This window comes from Coffea arabica, chromosome 8e, assembly GCF_036785885.1.
Source record: "Coffea arabica cultivar ET-39 chromosome 8e, Coffea Arabica ET-39 HiFi, whole genome shotgun sequence".
In the NCBI taxonomy this organism is placed as follows: Eukaryota; Viridiplantae; Streptophyta; class Magnoliopsida; order Gentianales; family Rubiaceae; genus Coffea; species Coffea arabica.
The window spans coordinates 618,561-628,949 of record NC_092324.1 but is presented as its reverse complement, the minus strand read 5'-3'; positions in this window follow the sequence as shown (position 1 = coordinate 628,949).

Genomic DNA, 10,389 nt, shown 5'->3' with positions numbered 1-10,389 from the left:
CGGAAGCCTACGGAGGAGCGAGGAAAGTAAGGGAGATTGAGAACTTTCTCTATGGGCTCGAACGGTATTTCGATGCCCTTGGTATAGTGGAGACGATGCTTATTTGAGGATAGGTCTGCTATATCGTAAAGATTCTGCGTTGATATGGTAGAGACGGAAGGGTGACGATGGACGTCATGATGAAGACACCATCACCACATGAAATGCGTTCAAGGCTGAGATAAAGACCAAATTTGAGCCAGCCAATACCGAATATGAGGCACGGGTCAAGTTCCGTCATCTTCAACACAAAGACGGACATATGAAAGAGTATATTAATGAGTTCTCCAACTTGTTGGTAGAGATTCCCAACATGGCACCCGAGGACGCATTATTTACGTTTCTTAACGGCTTTTGACCGTGGGCCAAGTAACGAGAGAAAGACAAGGATTCTCAAAATATTTCGCAAGCAATGAAGGCTGGTCAAAGGCTTATCGAGTTTCAATAGAAGGAACCGATAAGGGATAAAGGCAAGAAATTGGGCAACGGAAAGAGTGGGATAGATAAGTCGAAATAAACCCAGCAATCGAGAGAGACTGACAAGAACAAGTAGCAAAAGGGAAAGAATCCTAACGACCGCAAATTGGAGAAAAATTTTAAAGGTTACTACATTTACAAGAGCAAGAAGCATTATACTCGTGATTGCCCGAGGCATGACAGTCTCACAGCAATTGCACAAGAGGCTGACCCGACGGAAGGACGGAAGGTTGCATGCACTCGACACCTAGACATCGTGCAAGTTAGAATCGACAGGGATCGTATGTACGTAGACACTAATATTAACGGGCACCAAGTCATGGCTTTATTGGGCTCGAAAGCAGATGTTAATTACATGAGCCAAAATATCGCATGTAGGATAAGGTTCACGTAAGTACCGGTGTTGAGGCGTTTTAAGGGCGTAGACGATGAATGGACGCAATTTGTGAGAGAGGCCAAGGGAGTATTCATGAGTTTGGGCCAACAGATGGGTATGGCCAACTTCTCTGTCGTTCCGATTGAAGACTATGAGATGTTCTTTAGCATGCGCTTCATTGATTACTTGAGACCGATTGTGGTGTCATATGAAGACACCATATTATTATGCAAGGGAATCAACTATGCATGCTGAATGTATGTCGTCAGATGGAGTTGAGTTTCCGTTAACTTGAGAAGGGATTGTGGAAGGGTGAGTCGACGTTTGTGACCATCTTTAGTGAAGAAGACCCGCCGACGTACTAGTCTAAAAACATAGTGCCAATTTCGTATGAAATTGAGAAGATCCTAACAGAGTTTAAAGACATACTGCTTAAAGACCTACCGAAAGAGCTTTCTCTAAGGCATGTCATGGATCATGCAATAGAGCTAGTGGGGAGTGTGAAACCAGCCTCCCGACCGCCGTACCGTATGTCATCTGAAGAGTTGAAAGAGTTAAAGAAATAGTTTGCAGAGTTTTTGGAGTCTAAATTCATAACTCCCTCCAAGAGTCTCTTTGGTGCACCTGTTCTCTTTCAACGCAAGAAAAATGGTATCTTGCGTATGTGTAATGATTATCGGATACTAAAAAAGATAATGGTGAAGAACAAGTATCCCATGCCTCTTATCGTGGACTTGTTCGATTATCTTCAATCGATAAAAATTCTGTCTAAACTTAACCAACGAAAGGAATACTACCAAGTGAGGATAAAAGCGGAGAACAAGTTCAAAACGACCAGCGCCACGAGGTATAGGTCGTACGAATTCAACGTGATACCGTTCGGCTTAACCAACGCACCACCACATTTTGCACGCTTATGCAAGAAGTGTTGAAACAATTCTTGGATAAATTCGTCATGGTTTATCGTGATGACATCATCATTTATAGCAACAGTATGGAGGAGTATGTTGAGTATTTGAAACAAGTGTTTACTGTTTTGAGAGTCAACAGGTTGTATGTAAGGAAGAAGAAATGCGAATTTGATCTATTTGAAATCTTCTTCTTGGACCATATTGTAGGGGATGGAAGAATCCGTATGGACCTTCAGAAAACTAAAGTAATCGTGGAGTAAAAGACACCAGTATCATCCACAAAATTGTGGTCATTTCTTGGATTGGTTAATTACTATCGACGATTCATTGCGGAGCACTTGACTATTGCTGCCCCATTAATCGATCTGCTGGGCAAAGGTAAGACGTGCAGTTGGACGTCAGAATGTCAGGCAACATTTGAGGTCTTAAAGGATGCAGTGACAAAACAGCCGGTGTTGGTGCTGCCTAATTTCGTCAAGTTGTTCAAAATATACACCGACACATCTGATCTAACCGTTGGAGATGTCTTGATGCAAAATGACATCCTATTGCTTATGAGAGTTATAAATTTAGTGATATTGAAAAATGGTGACATACCCACGAAAAGAAAAATGTTAACGGTCGTGTATTGGTTAAGGGTTTAGGAGCATTACTTAAAATAGCCACACTATTTAAAATCAAAATGGATAATAAGATAGTGAGTTACCATCAGTCCCAAAAAAAACTCTTAATTAAGCAGGCATGATAATTGAATTATTTGACAGAATTCAAGTATAAACTCGAATATAGTTCGGACAAGATGAACGTCGTGACCGACACTAGTAGTTATAAGAAGATCATCGCACCCATTTATACGAGCGAGAGGCTGCTCCTGGAACGTATCAAAGAAGTGCTAACATGACGAATGAGTTCAAGTGCTTATGGAGCTAGCCAGTGAAGAAAAAATGAAACGATTTTTGATTGAGGACGGGGTTCTCTATGCCAAAGGTCAACGTATCTACGTGCCAATTGAGAACATCTGAGGAGGAACATTCTTAAGAAATGTCATGATAGTCGGTACGCTGGCCATTTCAACACACAGTGCATGTTGACCCTCATGCGTGAGCGGTATTATTGGTCGAATTTAAGGCATGTGCATTGATGAGTATATTCGAATTTGTCTTATATGCCAATAAGATAAGGTATAGAAAGAACCGTTTGCTGGACTTTTGCAACCGTTAGAAATTTTGAGACGTGTTTGGGAGAATGTCTTTATGAATTTTATCGTAAGGTTACCAAAATCAGATAAATGCATGAGCGTATTTATCGTTGTGGACTGACTGTTCAAGTATGCAACGTTTATTCTGACCCCGAAGGAGTGCATGACAGAAGTGACGGTTAAACTCTTTATAAGCCATATCGTCAAATATTGGAGTTTATCAACAACGATTATGAGTGACCGTGACTCACTATTCACCAGCAGGTTTTGGACAGATCTGTTTCGTTTACTTGGTTCGGGGTTCAATATATTAACGATGATGCATTCGCAAATAGATGGACAGACGAAATGGATGAACTATGTGCTCGAAACCTATCTTCGATACTATGTGGGTGTAAATCAAAAAGATTGAGCAAAATTATTTGACGTTGCACAATTTTGTTTCAATTTACAAAAGAATGAAAGCACCGGTAAGAATCCGTTTGAGATCATGTTGGGGTTTCAATTGACGACCTCGACGGACATTGTTGGTGATTATAAGGGTGCGGATCTTTCCTTGCATTAATTTGCCAAAAACTGATAAGAACGAGCAGAAACGGTCAAGTTGTACCTAAAAAAGATCCAGCAACAGATGAAGAAATGGGCCGATCACAAATACACGTTTTGCGAGTTCAAGGAGAGGGACCAAATATTGGTTGAATTTTACCGACATGGGCGTATCCGTGGTATACATAAAAGTCTAATACCACAATATGAAGGGCAAGTCACCATACTCAAAAAGGTGAAAAACATAGCGTACAAGGTGGAGTTATTCAAAACACTTTTCAAACTTTATCCGATCTTTCATGTCAGTTTAGTCAAGTCATTTTATCAAGAACGGCATAATCCATCAAGAAACGTGTCGACGACAGCACCCACGGGCATGAGTTATGAGTACGGCAAGGTTGCTAAGAAAATCATGATCGATCGTATCGTCCTACACAAAACTTGAACACCATGAAAGGAGTATTTGGTGCGATAGCGTGGGTTCTTAGAATCGGAGATAAGTTGGGGGTCGGCCAAAAAGTTATGGCAATTTAGGAAACTCATATGGGCGTATGAAACTAGTTAAGGTATCGGAGCGATACCTCGTTCAAGTCGAGGAGGATGACACAGACCGCACTTTGTCTGCGCGCAACCATGCCCGTCCGTCCCTGGCCGATCAATCATGCACTATATATATAGTGTCCCAACAGAAAAATTAGGACCGTCAGTAAACCCACACTTCAAATCCCCCAACAAGTCACAAGTCATGGAGGCTTGCCTAAAGAATGAAGGCTACATCAAACATTGCTAAAAGTATATAACAAACCCTAGAAACTTTCAGAATGTTTTAAGTTGTTCAAGAGTCTTGTGGAATGGTTTAAAGTTTTGTACATAAGAGTTAACATGTATTGATGTATCTAGAAACTAAATGTAGGAACACTTTGTGTCAAATTCTCTAAAAACTTGTATTACTTCCTTGACTTACTTATAAATAGGACAAATCTCCTCTCATTTGTAACCATCTTGTACAAGTGTTCATAAGTACAATACAAGTTTTTTTTAGCCTCCAACGTTTTCTTTTTTTGTTCACTATTTTAACTTCTGTACATTTTCGCGCACTCAGACGTAAGGTTGAACTAGCAAACCGTTCATAATTCAAGTCTTGAATGATCATTAGTGCCGCACAGCGTGTTGGCTTATAGGAATTTAAGCAGCCCGTGACAGCCGTAAAGATGCCAAGAAAAAGAACAAAATAATCCAAGCGAGCCTAACGTATTGTTGTCCAATTGGACTTACAATTAAGGATAATGGAATTCAATGGTCAAAAACAAAACTATTACCATATAGGAATATATAGCCAACTATCAAAATATATAGTCACCTTGCTCTTTGGAGTAACTCCCAGTGTAATGGCTCAGTAATCGTGTTGACTGCCCCAGGATAGCAAATCAAGTGTGCTCCTGATGATTGTCAAAGGGTTATATAGTAGTTAAAAAAACACATAAGTGCAACCAAGAAGTCCTAAAGCAAGCACTAAGAATCGTATCATGCCTTATATTAGAAGTGCTAATTTCTGAATCTATTGCTCCTGTCAATCTAATTTTAATCTCTTTTACCAAATAGTTGCATTGAAAAGGATATAGTTGAGAAGCCCACAAGAAAACTCAAGATTATAGGATAGTAGCCAAAGGCATTTCCAGTCATTACTGAACATAAAAACGATTTGAGGATGATGTTTAAGTCCAATCAAATTGATCGTTCGATTGTACAAAACAAATGGTCAAGATAACACATGTCAGTGATCCTACTCCTTCCCCTTAATTGGACGAAGATACCCAGACGTCACAATAAATAGGCCCACCAGCATATTAAATTGTGGTCTATCGATATCCTAATATACTCTCTCCTTTCTATTGCTTAAGTTTTTCCTGTTATCGTCTTCAGCGATAGTACGATTTCTCCTTACAACCAGACTCTAACGTCACTGAAGCAGTTGAGAGATTATTGAACCGCAGCTCATGTTCTTGCTATTGCTGATCAACAGTTAGAAACTGTTGAAAAAAAAGATTAGGCAATGTCAAAAAGAGATTGAAGCCTTGCAAAAGAGGGTTGAGAAGTCTAGGGATATTTTGATTAAAAATCAAAAAGTGGTTGTTTCCAGTACTGAAGATATTGTAGCTGTGACGAATCTAAGAGATTCTTTGAAGTGGAAAGTGAAGATAATTTTGAAGCCCTCTGATGGGAATATTCAAAAATTGAAGGATTTTGCAATAGAGACCAAAATCAAGTTTGAGCCCTACGGGGAATTCTCTGGAAGCAAATAGGTTGTCTAAAGACAAATGATGGAGATTGCACAGCTAGCCTATGTTGAATTTGAAGATGTTATAGTTTTTTTTTCAATTTAGTTTGGAATCAAGGTTAATCTCCTTTTTACCTTAATAGAGATGATTATGATTCAATTATGTTGACTTCAATATATGCAACGTTTACCTTGATACTCTTGAAAGCATTGTTTTGTTGTATAGGCTTCTAGTTCTGTCTAGTTTTTATTGTTCTCTTACTCAAACGTAACCAGGAATGTTTTCCTCTGATTCTACAATTTGACTTTTGTGAGAATAAATCCTGATAGAGGTCAATTTAATAAGTGTTGGTTTTCTAGTCAATTGATTTCTTCAATAGATGTATTATCACTCAAAAGAATGCGTAAGAGTTTACAGAAAGACAAAGGAACTCTTGATTTTCTATCCAGACAACTGGGGAGAAAGAAGAATATAGAGCCATTTAAGCACGGAGCCATTTAAGCACGGACCTCACCAAACTTTTTCTTATTGTGGCTGAATTGGGGGTTACGCACGATTGATAGTGGCCTAACTAGAAGAAAAGTAGGGAAGACAATTACACTCCGAGTAGCACAGAAAAAATCTATACAAAAAAAATAGACCATATTTTTTCACCTTATGTATCCTATTTTTTATTGATGTCACTCGTAAAAGAAAAACCCATTTCGTTAGAAGTCAATTTGATTCACAAAAGATTAATAAACATGCAAAAGTCATGAATGATTAATGAAGTACTAGATGAGATACTGCTAAGGGCAATTATATATAATAATTCATCTCCCTATTGTGTTTTATTATGATAATTTCTCGCAGGGTATAATAGTACAATAGGATTAAGCATTATGGCATTAATCAAGCATCATTTCTTATCGCGGCGTGATAAAAGTATATTTCACATATTTTTAGTGTGTTTTATTGGTTAATTTTGATGTATTTTATTTAGTTTAATAAATAATTAAGATTCTAGTAAAAATATGCATTTTGTGGTTAAAGTGTGAAAATTACATTTCTATGGATTTTTATAGTAAAAATTTCATATTTTACAAGTTTAATGATTCAATCATCAAATGGAGACCATTGAGAAGATATTTGGATGATTGATGATGATTTAGAGTGACAATATGAAGTGTAAAATGAGAAATGCAATTTGAGGACAAAAGAATCAAACAAAAGTCAGCTTTGGCATCTGTTGACATTTTGGCTATATCTTGGGTTACATATATTGGATTGAGATGATTTTTATACAATTTTGAAGCTAAGAGACGTATCTACATTTGGAATGAAGACATCAAAGTCCAATTCAGCCGTTTTCATAGTCCAAAAGTTGAAATACCGAAATTCAACTCAGCTGTCCAAAGTTGAAAACAGAGCTCTGACCAATCTTTAGTATTTTGGTCATATCTCGGTTTAGAGAGCTCCAAATGGGATGATGCTTAAGGCATTGGAAAAGTAACTAAAAGCGCTACAAATTCTATGTTTTACATAAGAGTTAGTTCGGCCTCCATCATCGAGCAAATTGCAGTTGAAATAATGTCAAATGCACAGAAGCGAAAACGTGGCTCAGTGAAAACGTGGCATAAAGCCGCGTTTTCTCAAGTCGCGTATTCCTCAATTGCGGCTGCAACTTGCTCAGAAAATTGTGTTTTATTCACACAAGTTTTTTGGTCCATTTTTCCTGCAAGAATATCGATGGAAACAACCCAAGACAGCTGCAAAAGAAGCTTTACAACTCATTCTAGCTTGTTTATGGGCACAAGACATGATTTAACACCTTGTTTCTTGCAAGAAATTTCTCTATAAATAGTTGCCTTGGAGAACCATTTTAAAAAACTTTGGAAGGCCAGAAAAACTCTATAAAAATGTAGTCTTCACTAGTTTTTCTTAGTTCATTAGCATAGAGCAATTAGTGTAGTTTATTCATCTTGTATTTGTAGTTAGATTTGGATGAAGATTGATAAGCAAAGATGAAGAGGTTGATCTCATGTGATAATGGTGATATCTTTTCTACTACTTTCTCTCTTGTATTGGATTTCATGTTTAGTTATAATACAAGTTGGCTTTGTGTTTTTATTATGTTTAGTTAAAGTTTATGCCTAGAGTTATGATTCTTTTTTTTTTTTATCGCAACGATAGATGTCCTATAACCTAATCTAGCCTAGTCTAAGGGGAAGGGGAGAGGGTTCGATGTGAGTACAGACTCCATCGATGAAGATCAATTAAAACCGCCACAAATTGTGACAAATTTGTGGGAGGCAGGGATTGAACCCCTGACCTCCAGCATCACCTTTAATGGTGATGACCACTGGACCAAATGGCCAGTGACGCCTAGAGTTATGATTCAACTTGCTATATTTTGTTTGTAATGCTTACTTGGTTACTTGGTGATATTATTTTGAGCAAGTTATTTATCACTTTTGGTTATCTAATCATGATTAACTGGCCATTAATTATGATAATCTTAAGGTGTTAAATTTGCAATGAAAATTGGAATTTAACACTAGTTCAAAGAAGTGATAAGCCTAGGGAGTACACTTACGAGAATAGAGGTGCACCTATATGGCTTTAGTGACTTATTTTGTAATTTCATAGAAGAAATGAGCTTGTAATTAATATCATAACCACGAGAGTAGGTATGGTTTAGTTACAAGTATAGTTGATTCATTACGAGAATAGGTTTTACATACATTAGGAAATTACGCCATAACTAGCCAAAATAATAGCATTCACTTAACCGGTAATCTTATTTGCAAGAGTAGTAAGAAATTCCATATCTGTAGGAGTTTTCTAGTGTTATTTTCATTACTTTTATATATTTATGGCAGTCTAGATAATAAAGGAGTTTGAAAAACACCGGTAATTGCAATCTTCCCTGTGGGATCGACTCTTAATACCCTATACTCACTCACGATTCGTATACTTGCGATAAATCTCGTGTGGGGTATTTAGGAATTATAAATATAAAAGTTGATTGTAGATGAGCTAAATGTTATATGTATACCCCGCGTACGTCACGGCGTTCAAATTTTCGTGCACAAACATGTTCACCATTAATTTTGAACTTGGCAATTGGTCCTTTACCAAGAACATAATCAATGGTTTTAATGTCACGAACCACCAGGCGAGCATACAAGAACCGATTAGGTGAATCAAGTGATGGCTCTATGCTAACGCTTTCCACATAGTTATCTCCATATTAAGAAGCAAAGAGTTCTCCAACTTTAGCTTCTGTGATAGGATATCCTTGTGAAAATGTTAAGAAAATGGTCCTATCATCTTCTGGTGCCTCGATGTTCAAGCCCCAGCCCCATATGCCTTCGCTAGGGAAAACATAATCAGGGGCCTTAAGAATGATGGTTACTGATCCAAAGGTGGGGTTTACTTGTTTGGTCCTTATTTCATTCATCCACTCAATTTGTTAATTTTCTACATTAACAGCTAAGGGTAAAATAGGGATTCAACCATAATCCTTATTAAAACATAAAAAATAGATATTTGTCAAGGAATTAGCAATGAAATTAAATCATATGGAAATAAAAAAAGTTGAGCTTCTTTCAGCTTCAATTCTTAAAAAAAAGATAATCATAATGTTAGCATAGTTTTTTATAACTTTTTGCATACTTGTGTTGTATTATTTTCCCTTCCTCAGTTTAAGAGATTGAGTTGGGTCCATTTGAAAATTTATTTTTAGGGCATGACATTCTTTTTTTTTTATACATAAAAAATGTTTTTGTTTTTATTTTTGTTTTTTATATTTCTAAATTTCATTTTTGATTTCTCTACAAATACTTGTTTCCCTATTGTTTTAACAAGAGAATGATTGGATTTCCTATTTTACCCTCAATCATCGGTGTGAAATTTGATAAACTGGGTAGATCAGCCAAATAAGGATCTCACCAGCCACATAAATATAGTTAAGGGACTATTTTGATTTAAGTAAAATAGTTGAGAGACTAAAGTGACTCATAATAAAGTTGAACCATTTCAACTTTGTAAAAACAATTGAGGGACTAAACCAACTCATAAGAAAGTTTATAGACTATTTTGAAGTTTATAGACTATTTTGGCTTTCACAAAATAGACTAGGCATTAAATTAGTATTTTGCTCCAGTAATAGTTACTAAAGTGTGTATATAAGAGTAATGTTCATGATTAGTAAAATACAATTTCAAGTCCGGCCTCAGATTCGGATATTCTGAGGAGTTTTGTACTTTTGTCCATTTAGTGTGTGTGTGTGGACGAGAAAGAATGAGATGCCGAAAAAGACCACAACGGGAACGTGGCACCTCATATGGGGGCAATGTTTTCAGAACCGAACCGGACCGGCCAGTTCGACCGGTTGAACGCGAACCACCCATGTCACTGGTTCGATTTTGTACAAAAGCCGAAGGGTAATGGAAAACCGCTATGAACCAGTAAAACCACTTGAACCGTAAAAAATCGTTCAAACCGTAACCCAGCGGTTATTTAGCCTTGTGAAAAAATGAAACTTCTTAGATGTTGATAATGAGGTTTAATGTTATGACC